General features: G+C 41.1%; 1 pseudogene; it reads left to right on the forward strand.

Annotated features, from left to right (window-relative positions):
- Positions 1-7198: 7198 nt before the first annotated feature.
- Positions 7199-7915, forward strand: LOC114023445 (annotated as a pseudogene).
- Positions 7916-12391: the final 4476 nt, after the last annotated feature.

Here is a 12391-nt window from a genome sequence, read left to right on the forward strand (position 1 = left end):
CACGTTTTTATAGGGATCTCGTGTTTTAACATTACCGAATTCACTCCCGGTTCCCCCACGCCCCGGCCGGTGCTGCCTCCTTGACCTACGAGCGAGTCCTTCCTCAAAACAAAGGAGCTATTCTTTGTTCTCTGCTGGGGGCGTGTGATCAAAGGCTAAAACAGCCCTTCCTTAGCCTGCAGTATGAGCTTTCTCCGCTCCAGCCCGCGGGAGGGGCACTCAAGACCGCAGAGATCTCTGGGAGTCAAATTGCTGAATGGTCTGTCCCGGGAATCCTAGGTAATGTAGTTCTTAGCGTCCTGTGCGCAGGCGTCATAAGGTTCCTAGCCAGGACTTAGGTGAGCCCAGGGGATTCCTGTCCAACTCTCAGCAGCTGAGCCTGTGGAATGAACGGGTCTAGGCTCTGAAGATTCGGAGGAAGGCATTGCACGGAGCCATACGCTCCTCTTTCTTACCCTTCAGGCTGGAGGATCCGTTTCCAAATCGCAGCAGCAGCAGCAGCGGCAGCGGCGGCGGCGGCGGCGGCGGCAGCAGCAGCCTAGTGCTCTAGTTCCATCTCTGGTCACCCAACCAGCCCCTCCCTTCTAAAGTACAGCTCAAATACGACCTCCTCCAGGTCCTATTCGTTTTCACATCTCCAGATCCCCACTTTGGCAATGACATTCTAGCCAGTACTTCGTAGGCTGTGTCAACCTCCTCACTCTAAACTCCACTGGCTTCCGATTACCTCTAGGATAAAATGTATACTTCTGTTTGCCATTCAAAGCCAGTCACAACCTGGCCCCTTACTACCTTTCCAGTTTTTTATACATTGCTGCCCTTTATACAGTCCAGCTATGCCTATTTGCTATTTGCTATTCCTCACACAAATCACTCCAGCTCCTGACTTCGGGCTTTTTTTTTTTTTTTTTTTTTTTTTTAACACCGGCTGTCCCTCATACCTGTAATACTCTCCTCAGATTTTTGGGATTCCTGTTTTCCTTCAAGACTCGGCTCCAATGGCACCTTCAGCGGGAAGCTTTCCCTGGTCCTTGAGGATGTTCCCTTGAAGCTTATCTTCTATCTACTTTATGGGGATCTTATATACAGGCCGTCCCAAAAGTCTTAGTGCAATCTTAAACATTAGAGTTTAAAACTGCACTAAGACTTTTGGACACCTCAAGTACCTATTTATGAACCTATATCTCTCCCCCCCCCCACTAGAACTTAAAACTGGCAAGAGCAGGGGCTGTTTCATTTTTATCTTTGCATCCCTAGTGGCTAACATAATACCAGGTACATAGTAGGTACTTAATAAAATAATTGATTAATGGATCTTTATTGAGAATGTGTTTTATCCCCACTCCTGGAGTGGAAGGATTATCTTACTTTTGTATCTTCCTTAGCACGTAGCAGTGCTATGCACACAGTAGGTGCTTAATAAATAACACATGAAAGAATGAATACATTTAGAACATTTCAACCTGATGTGATGGGGGAACAGGCCTATGTGATGCCCAGTCCTTGTGGTTCGATATTTGTACCAGATAATTCTTGCCTGGCTCCAGTTCAACATGTGTAACTTTGGGGAATCAGGTTTCAGTCATGATGACTCAAAGTTTGTACTATGTGTAATGAAAAACCTCTAACTGGCTTCAAAGACAGATGGACTGATGATTCATGATTTGTAAGCTGGATCTGAGTGTGCTTAGAAAAGATTCAATTGGATCTCTTTTGAGTGAATTGGGATGTGGAGTAGCTGGCACCTTTCCCTACCTGGCCAATGGTACCGCTGTTGCTTTTGTGTTTTGTTCTTCCCTAATCTTTAGGTGAAAGAGATGGGAGCGCCCAGGTTACCAGTGAGTTCAGGATGTTCTGAGGCTCATCAGAAGTCCTACCAATGGTCATAATAGAATGGTGGTCAAGGAGTCTGCCAAAATGGTATTGGTGGTGGCGGCATCTGCATTAGCTGTGGAGGTCTCTGAGGAAAATGAACAGGGTAGGATCAAAGAAACATGGCTCTCTATATAGCCTCTTTTTCTTTCTTTTCTTTTTTCCTAACTGAGACTTCTAAGGTATTGAAAGACAAGGAATGCTGAGTGATGTTAGAGCACCTTAGGGAGAAGAGATGTCACACCATGTTCTAGAGTCCTGTGAAGGCTTAGAACTATTATGATGGCCTTTTAAGGATTGGACTGATGAGCTGGGAAGAACTTTACCTGAATTTTGTTGTTTCTGAGAAAGGGAGCAAATGTTCTGCCCTTCCTTTCCTTTTCTCCTTCTCCCCTCATCCCTGCCCCCTATGAGCCTTGGAAATTCCTCTGTCTGAAGGGAAGATCCTGGAGGGAAGAAGTGACTGGCGATATCTATTTTCACATTATGAAAGAGTTCTATTTTTCTAGGCATTTTGTTTTATGTACATTAAAGCTTCATTCATCAAATGCAGTGTGTCTGAATCAATATGGAAATAGAGAGGGGGTGGAGAAGGGAGTAAAATATAATAATTTCCATAATTTAATATTTCATTTCATTCCCCTAGATTTGAATGGGAGGAGGGGAAAAATAGTGAAGAGGCTTCTGAGCCAAAAGGGAAACTGTCACTATTTTTTTGACAGTGGGATGGGAAGTGAGATGACTCAGGCATTTTTAGTGTTAGTGGCCATCTGTACATCACAACCCGTTAAAAACTCAGTGTATGAGCATACACAGCTGACAAGGAGGAATAGCTTCAGTCCAATACCCCTGGTGGCTAACTCAGATACTGTACTCAAGTTAATTCAACCCCCTTGACTAGATTTTAACCTTTGTAACAGCACAAATGAACCACAAAAAGCTCCGTGTTCCCTCCCCAATCCCAAGGCTTTGTTAGAATGAACTTTCTGAATGAAGAAGGAATATTACTTGGGCCCTAATCCTTGGGAGAATTGGTTTGTTCTAAGATAGCCTAGAGCAGGGGTGGGGAACCTGGGGTCTCAAGGCCACATGTGGCCCTCTCTTCCTCAAGTATGGTCCTTTGACAGAACAAATCTGTTCTGTGAAGTTTGGATTCAGTCAAAGGGCCACACTTGAGGACCTAGAGGGCCACAAGTGGCCTCGAGGCCCCAGGTTCCCCACCCCTTGCCTAGAGGTTGGGGAGGGAACACTGGTCCTGTGTGCTGTATGAGCACTATTACACATGGCTAGTACTCAGCACTCCTTGGGCTACAGACTTTACCCTGTTACCTCTAGATTCAACTTCTTCCCAAAGTGATTTCTGCCCTTGGACCTTTGGGACATTCTTATTTCTAGTCTTAGTTGGGTGGGGGTAAGGAAGAATTGTGATGAAAATTCTAAGGCCTTCTTCAAAATTTTTACCCTTGTTCACTCATTCAGTCATTCAAAGTAGTTGTGTGCTATGTGGAGGCTATGGCCTCCTGAGAGGTTATGATGTGATCTCAAGGGTTATATAAAGAATGGGAGGTTGAAAAAGTGGGTTACATATCTCTCATTCCTCAATTACCATCCAAGGGGTTTGTCTTCTACACAACCACACATACCCTATACCCAACATACTTCAAGTGGGCAGCAGCCCCTCAGTGAAGATATAACATAATCATTACAGAAGCACCCACAACAGCACCTGCACAGGTATTTCAAAAATCCAACCCTACTGTTTGCAAGACTGTACAGTGGAAAGTGTTGGAGACAGACAAGATTGACTTAAATTCTACCTCTGATTTGTACTCTGTGACCTTTAAGCTCTATTATTCATAATTTTCATTTTTGCTATTTATCATTTGCCTCTCCCAAAGAACACTGATTATTTATCATTTCCCTCTTCTACCAAAAAAGCACCGACCATAGAGACATAAAACATTGATTCAAATTCAAACTTTCTGTGTGACCTTAGGAAAATCACTTAACCTCTCTGGTCCTCAATTTCTTTGACTGTAAAATCAGGGGGTTGGAGTAGATGGTCTCTGAGCTCCCTTCAAGCTCTATACTTGCAATAGTTATACTTGTGATTTGTAATTCCCCACCCTCACTCCTAATGACCTTGTGGCTGAGGCAGGCTCTGGATTCTGGGTGGTAAGATTAAGCCCTCTCCTTTTCATTTTTAAAAAAAAAAATTTAATTTTTTAAAATTTTAATTTTTTAAATTTAATTTTTAATTTATTTTTAAAATTTTAATTTATTTTTTTCATTAATAAATTTATTTATTTTTAGTTTTCAACATTTACTTCCACAAGATTTTGAGTTCCAAATTTTCACCCCATCTCACCCCTCCCCCTACCCCAAGATGGCACACATTCTGAATACCCCTTCCCTTAGTCTGCTTTCCCTTCTATCTCTCCCCCTCTTCTCTTATCCCCTTCCCCTTCTATTTTCCTGTAGGGCAGGATAGATTTCTGTACCCCATTTCCTGTATTTCTTATTTCCCAGTTGCGTGTGAAAACTTTTTTTAAACATGTGTTTTTAAAACTTTGGGTTCCAAATTTTCTTCCTTCCTCCCTCCCCACCCACCCTCATTGAAAAAGCAATCAACTCAATATAGGTTATACATGTGCAGTTATGCAAAACACTTCCATAGTAGACATGCTGTGAAAAACTAACTCTATTTCCCTTAATCCTATCCTGTCCTCCTCCATTTATTCTATTCTTTCTTTTGACCCTGTCCCTCCTCAGAAGTATTTGTTTCTGATTACCCCCTTTCCCAATCTTCCCTCCTCTCTATCATCCCCCTACTCTCTTGTCCCCTTTCCTCCCTATTTTCCTGTAGGATAAGACAGATTTCCATACCTAATTGAGTGTGTATGTTATTCCCTCCTTAAGTCAAATCCTATGAGAATAAGATTCATTCATTCTCTCTCACCTTTCCCTGTTTCCCCTCCACTGTAAGAGCTTTTACTTTTCTGTTTTTTGTGAGATGATTTACCCTGTTCTACCTCTCCCTTTCTCTTTTTCCTAGTATAATCCTCTCTCACCCCTTAATTTTATTCTCCAGATATGACCCCTTCATCTTCAACTCACCCTGTGCCCTCTATCAATCTATCTATCTATCTATCTATCTATCTATCTATCTATCTATCTATCTATCTATCTATCTACATACATATACTTCTTTCCCTCCAACTACCCTAATACTGACAAAGGTCTCATGAGTTACAAATATCATCTTTCCATGCGGGAATGTAAACAGTTCAACCTTAATAAGTCTCTTATGATTTCTCTTTCCTTTTTACCTCTTCATGTTCCACTTGAGTCTTGTATTTGAAAGTAAAATTTTCTATTCAGCTCTGGTCTTTTCATCAAGAATGCTTGAAAGTCCTCTATTTCACTGAATGACCATTTTTTCCCCTGCAGGATTATACTCAGTTTTGCTGGGTAGGTGATTCTTGGTTGTAATCCTATTTCCTTTGCCCTCCAGAATATTATATTCCATGCCTTGCTGTCCTTTAATGTAGAAGCTGCTAAATCTTGTGTTATCCTGATTGTGTTTCCACAATATTTGAATTGTTTCTTTCTGGCTGTTTGCAATATCTTCTCCTTGACCTGGGAACTCTGGAATTGCTATTGACTTGTTTTTCATGATTTTCTTGCATCACTCTCATTTCTCTTCCCAGTTTTTCCTCTACTTCTCTTACTTGCTTCTCCAAATCCCTTTTGAGCTCTTCCAAGGCCTGGTACTGATTCATATTTTTCTTGGAGGCTTTGGATGTAGGAGTTTTGACTTTGTTGTCTTCTTCTGGTTGTATGTTTTGATCTTCTTTGTCATCAAAGTAAGATAATATAGTCTGACTCTTTTTGCGCTGCTTGCTCATGATCCCAACCAATTACTTGAGTTATAAACTCTTTGTTAAGGTAAGAGTCTGCTTCCCGTGTGAAGAATGTACTGTCCCAAGCTTTGGGGGTTTGGACAGGTGTTTTCAGAGATACTTCTAGGGATCTGTAAATTTTCAGTTCTTCCAAGGTGCTATGATAAGGGGCGAGGTGTTACCTCTCCACCACCACAACAAGCTCCACCACGCCAGCACTCTCCTCATTCCAGGATGCCCCCTCAGAATTGTGAACCAGATCCAAGCATGGGCACAGCAAGAGATTCCTGCCTCAGCACTGGCAAAGAGATCCCTGCAATCCCTCTCTGATCAGCCACTTGATTCCCCCTCAGTCTGTGGACCAGAAGCTCAGGAGGGAGCCACTGCCCCAGAGGCTGGGCTTGACACTTGTGGCTGAGACCTAGCTCCTTCTCTCACTGCAGTCACAGACTTCTCTCACTGTCCTTCTAAGTTGTCTTTGGCATTCATGGGTTGAGTAGTCTGGAAACTGCCACAGCTGCCCGTGATTCAGTCCTCTGAGGCCTGTTTCAGGTTCGCTGCAGCCTGTACGCCCACATTGAGCTGCGCTCCTCTCCCTCCCGGCACGATATACTTTTCTGATCAGCCATCCAGGTTGTCTTGGGTTGGAAATTTGTTTCATTCTATCTTTTTGTGGGTTATGCTGCTTTAGAATTTGTTTAGAGCCATTTTTTTATAGGTATTTGTAGGGGTTTGGGGGAGAACTCAAGCAAGTCACTGCTTTCACTCCAACATCTTGACTCTGCCTCTCCTGGTCTCTCCTTTTCATTTTGGGTGGGATAAAGTCAGGTAAGGAAGGATGATCAGGCTTGAATGGCTTGCTAGCTGCATTGCAGATCTCATTGCATAATCTTTTCCCCAAACCCATCCCTCTGTGGAACTTCACCATTTCTATCAAGGGAATTACCATCTTTTAGTTGTCCAGGTTCCCAACCTAAGTGTCATCTTTGATTCCTTGCCATTATCCACCTCTCATATTCAAACACTTGCCAAATCTTTTTGTTTCTGTCTTCTCAATCAATCAGAGAACATTTATTAAGTTCTTACTATGTGCCAGGCACTGTGCTAAGTGCTTATAAAGAAAAAGGGAAAACAACTGGATGTGAAGGCATGTGCCTTTAATCCCTACTATTGGGGAGGCTGAAGTTGTTGAGTCAGTCTCCTTGCTTCAGATCTCACCTGCCTTAAACCATTATCCATGTACTTGCCACAGTGATTTTTCCTAAAGTTTAGGTCTAACCATGTCACCTCCCCCCATTCAATAACCTCCAGTTGTTTCCTAGTGATTCTATAATTAATAAAACATAGGGAGTTCCAGTTCTGGCCAGAAAATAGAGGATGTGCATCTGGTCTTCTGGCACACCTTTCCTGGAACCCTCATGGCCATGTTCCACCTCTGAAGGCACTGGGGGACTCTACTTGCCTCCGCAGGGAGGTGCCCACCCTGGGTAGAGGTATGTGCATCTTTTGCTACAGTTCCCAGACAATATGATGGGAAGTTCTATGAATTTCATGCTTATACAACCAGCAAAGATGAGTGAATTTCTCCAAAACACTAATAAACATATTCACCTTCATAGAGCTCACTCTGAATTAGTTGGTTATTGGAGACAAGAGTTTAGAGGTATGATGAATAAAATCTTTCATATTTGGAAATATGAAGCCTTAGCCAAGGATAAAGAGTGGCAAGGAAAATATATTTCCCAAAACCTACCACTTATGGTCCAACAGAAGAATGAAATAACTTATCTAGTACCATGGTGCAAAATAGTAAAACCTCTTAAAGAATGAGTCTATGAACTTGTTAAATTTCAGATGAAGCCTGGTGAGCCAATTCTGTGGGATGAACACTTTCAAAGAGCAGTGAATACATATATCCAAGTAGGCTATTTAAAATTGATTGGAGTTTTCCACACAGAATATGAAACACTTAATAGAGTTCATGTGCTTTGGTGGACTGAGACAGCAGACAGTCATGCCCTGGAAGACACAGATCCCATGAAGATACTCGGGTGGTGGCAGCTGTTCAGAAGAGTTGCAACCACCAGAAATCTCATGAAAATATCCTTCTCATTCCAGCACCATTTTCACCGCTAAAGTAATTTTCTGCAGAAATATGAAGATACTTAGTGTCTGCATTATACCAGCAATTTCTAATAAAGTTCCTTAAATTCACCTAACTTCTTATTTTTATTTGACTAAATTAATGAGCTGATTAGCTGTGACAGCCCAGTTCACTGCCTATGAGCAAGGCATGCGACTGGACATGGGGCTAGAAGTTGGCTTCAATCCCTTCACCTCTCCCCTGTCTCTAGTTCCAGGGTCCTTTCAACTGTTCAACACTTGGGGTGTATGGACAAAATCAAAATAGTTACCGGCTTCCAAGAGCTTTACTGTCCTAGTGCTGGTACTGAGAGGGGCATTCTTCAAGTCATCACTGTTTCACTAAATCTTGAGGATCATTTTTTTTCAGTGACATTTCAGTGTCTGATAGACTTACAGAAAAATTTTCCAGTCATCTATTTGTTATATTGTTAACATTACTGCATTAACTTTTTCCTTTTTCTCCTATTGAATGTGTTGTCTTTGTTTGCTTTCCTAGTATATCTTATACTCCAGTGATCTAATCTTATTTGAGTTATGAAACTAGCTATTTATTAGGTGAGAATGTACTTTTCCATGACCAAGATTACAAAAGAAAAAATATTTTTTTCTGCTGTTTCAAACCCATTTCTCTTGAGTACCATTTATTTTTACCTGATAAAGTTTATTTCATAATGGACATATATATATATATATATATATATATATCAGGAAAAAATGTAAGTTTTCTCTCTGTAGAAAAAATGCCAAAGTTGTCTCTGTACATATAAAAACCTATTTTATAACTTGTCAAAAAATACTCTTCATCAAAGTATTCCTATGATACCTCTACATCAGTGGAGTCAAATTCAAATGAAAACAGGGGCCACTAATGCATACATAAGGATCCCTGTGGGATGCATATTAACTTAGAAAACCTCATATTAATATTATCTGTTTTATTGTATTTTATTTGTCAAATATTTCCCAATTATATTTTAATCTCATTCAGGCCTCACTTGCAAGTATTGTGGGCCGATGGGCCACATGTGTGACACCTCTTCTCTACATCACATATGCTCAAAGGTTATACCAGTAAAGCCTGAGTTCTGGCAGGTCCTACCAAATTAGAAAGATTTCAAGCATAGACCTGGCACCAGAGTGTTGGTTATCTGAGGACCAGTCTTACTCATTTCAGGGAGGTTTATCACCAAAAGATACTTTTTTCCCCCTACCATATCAACTAAAAAAAAAAAAAGGAGAGTACACATTGTATTATTTATCAGTGGAGAAAGTACCTACTCCAATGAAAACATTTCTGTAAAAATATGCTGACAATAAGTTACACAAATTTGTTTTTCTTCAAAAAAACATATTACTCTGGTATTTAAGGCCCTTTATAAAGTGGCCCAAACTTACCTTTCCAGCCTTATTATACACTACTTCCTTTCCTGCACTCTGTAGTGCAAGCAAAATGTCTGCTGTTCTTCCACCTCCTAAGAAAATACAGCTAAAATATCTATATGGGAATAGGAAATAAAAGTATGATATCATCCCTTATATAGAACCATGTAAACAAAGAATTTAGGAAAGGTGAGTCTGCTTGCAGGGTCCACCTGATTCTATGAGCAGGTACCCCAAGAACTATTCTATCCATTGCTGGTATTACTTCTTCAGATATGCCATGGAAAGGCTTTGACCAGCACCTCAGGTTCCTGCACTTCATTTTGCAGTAAGGCTCAGTATTTCAGGGACCTGGAGATGAATGAGCTGAATTCTTTGGAGCAGAAGTCAAGGATCATGGGCATATATGGTGGTACCTAGGCCACCCAGTTAAATCCTCTTATTCTTATAGATGCAGAAACTGAGGTCCAGAAAAGGTGTGGCTTGTTTAAGTTCACAGAAGTAGCAGTATGGCTTCAACCCCTTCCCCTCTCCCCTGACTCCAGATCCAGGGTCCTTTCAACTGTACCACACAGTCTATTCTTAACTTTCTTAACCCAGCAATACACTCTATTCTCTGGGGTGAGGAGTGGGGGGAAATGAGAGACAAGAAGGTACTCAGTGTGCTCGGTGCCTGGTGCCCTTGTGTTCAGGAGAGAAAGAGAAATAGTGACAAAGACAGAGACAGAGAGAGAGAGAGAGAGGAGGAGGAGGAGGAGGAAGAGAAAGAGGAGAGAGAGAGGAAAGAGAGAGAGTTGGGGGGGCAGAGGAGAGAGGGAGAGAGAGCTTTCTTTCCATTAAAATACCTTGGACAGCACCTCCACAATTGTGGCAGACACAGAGGCAAAGCTGTCACAGCCACCCATAACACAGCACTACAGATAGCACTTCAACTATACAGAACCATGAATATACTCCTCACACCCTTCACCCTTTGGAACACACCAAAATCTAAACACTGCAGTGAAAGATTTGTTATATCTTAGCACATAGATGGCTATCCCACTTCATCTAAGTACACTCAGTTTATCGATAAATATTCATTAAGCAGATAGTTTTCACATCTCTACATCAAGGACAATTCCTCCCTAACCCCAATCCCAGAACCTTGGACAGAATTTCCCACTTTTTGCACTGCCTTTATTTCAGCACCAAGGTCAGATACTTTTATACTAGGTCCAAGGATTGCTCCTCTGGTTCTTGACTGACTGCACATAGGAAATGTTTTTACTTTCATCACAGAATGATGGAGTTATAGTGCTTCACTCCATCTCATTATTGACACACCCCACCACAGCAACAGGGAAAGTGCCCAAACCCATTACATCTTTGTTAGATGGTTTCTTCCATCCCTAAATGGACATTGAAGACCTGGGACCTGGGACCCAGCACCATGGACAGTATCTCCATTTCCATCAAATATCCTAGATGCTCCTGTTATCTCACAGTATCTGCCTCCTCTAACTCTTCTTCCCCATCCCTCACAGGTAAGCCCAGAAACATGTCCAAAGCCAGGGTTCTTGCTCTTTTTTGTGTTATCAACTCTTCTGGCAGTCTAGAGAAGCCTATGGACTTCTTCTCATAATAATTATTTTAAATGCATAAAATAAAATACATAGGATTTTAAAGTGAACCAATTACATTGGAATAAAGTTATCACAATATTTAAAAAAAGTTCATAAACCCTTCATCTAAAGGGAACGTACATATCAGCTCTGAACACTGGATTAGGCCTTGGTTTTGACATTCCCTGTTTTTCAATCCCTTTCAGCTTTCACATTCTATGTCCTGAATCAGACACTCCAAGTTAGAAGTGATTTCAGAGGCCATTTAGTTCAATAGGAACAAGAAGGAATCTTCTTTTGTGTCATCTTTGACAAGTTACTAGTTAGCTTGTACTTGAAGACCTCCAATGGTAGGAAATTCACTGATTAAATTAAATAATGTATGTACAGTGTTCTTTAAATGATGCATTTGTATATCAATGTGAACTCTCACTGCTGCCATCATCACCACCACCACCACCACTATCTTAAATTCAGAGAGCTCATTCCACTTTTGGATAGCTCTAATTGTTAGCCATTTTTTACTCAGCTTGAGTCGAAATATACTTCTGTCCAGCTATTGTCCACAATTGCCTCTTTCCTTTGCAATATTGGACTTTGCCTCTGGGACACTGGGCTCAGATAGTTGAACTTTCGTCTTGTCTTGCTTAGAACCAGGCTTCTATATCTTGCCACTGCAGAGTAGTTACTTCCCTTTCCAGGTCTCCTTGTGTATTGTTTTCCTCAATTAGAATGTAAGCTCCTTGAGGGTGGGGATTGTATTGTGTGCTTGCACTTGTATTCCTAGTGCTTAGTGCAGTGACTGTCACATAACAAGCACTTAATAAATTCTCTCTCTCTCTCCAACTTATACTCTTTGCTATGACAGTAAATATTTGAAGACAACATATCATCCCATCTCCCAATTGTTTTCTTCTGCAGGCTGAATGTTCCCAATTCCTTTACCAGATCTTCAGAGGTAAGGTCTTGCATCTCCTCATTATCCTGGTCTCCATCCTCTGGATGTTTTGTACTTTCTTAGTGTTTCCTAAAAGGTAGTGCCTAGAACTGAACACAACCCTCCAGATGGGGTCTGATAAGAGTGGAATAAACCAGGATTATTGCCTTGCTAATTCTGGTTGCTATGCTTTTCTTAATGTAGACTGAGATTGCATTAGCTTTTTTTTTTGGCTGCTATGTAACACTGTTGACTAAAATCTTACAGGTTTTTTTTTAAACGTGAACTATTGCCTAAATGTGATAGTTACAGCTTACTTTTGACTGTGTCAATGTATTCCATAATATCTACTGCCTAGTTACTCTGCCTCCTTTAAAATGTATGTGAGGATATGTCTATTATTTAGGATTTTAAGAGCCCTTTCTCTCCTCATTTCACATCACTTGTATGCCACCTGTCCATATTTATTTCCTTTTTCACCTCTGTCTCACATGAAGAGGTGATCCTTCTCCTTACCAAGGCAAATCCCTCCACATGCACATGTGAAACAT

This window comes from Vombatus ursinus, unplaced genomic scaffold (assembly GCF_900497805.2).
Source record: "Vombatus ursinus unplaced genomic scaffold, bare-nosed wombat genome assembly UNPS02014818.1, whole genome shotgun sequence".
In the NCBI taxonomy this organism is placed as follows: domain Eukaryota; kingdom Metazoa; phylum Chordata; class Mammalia; order Diprotodontia; family Vombatidae; genus Vombatus; species Vombatus ursinus.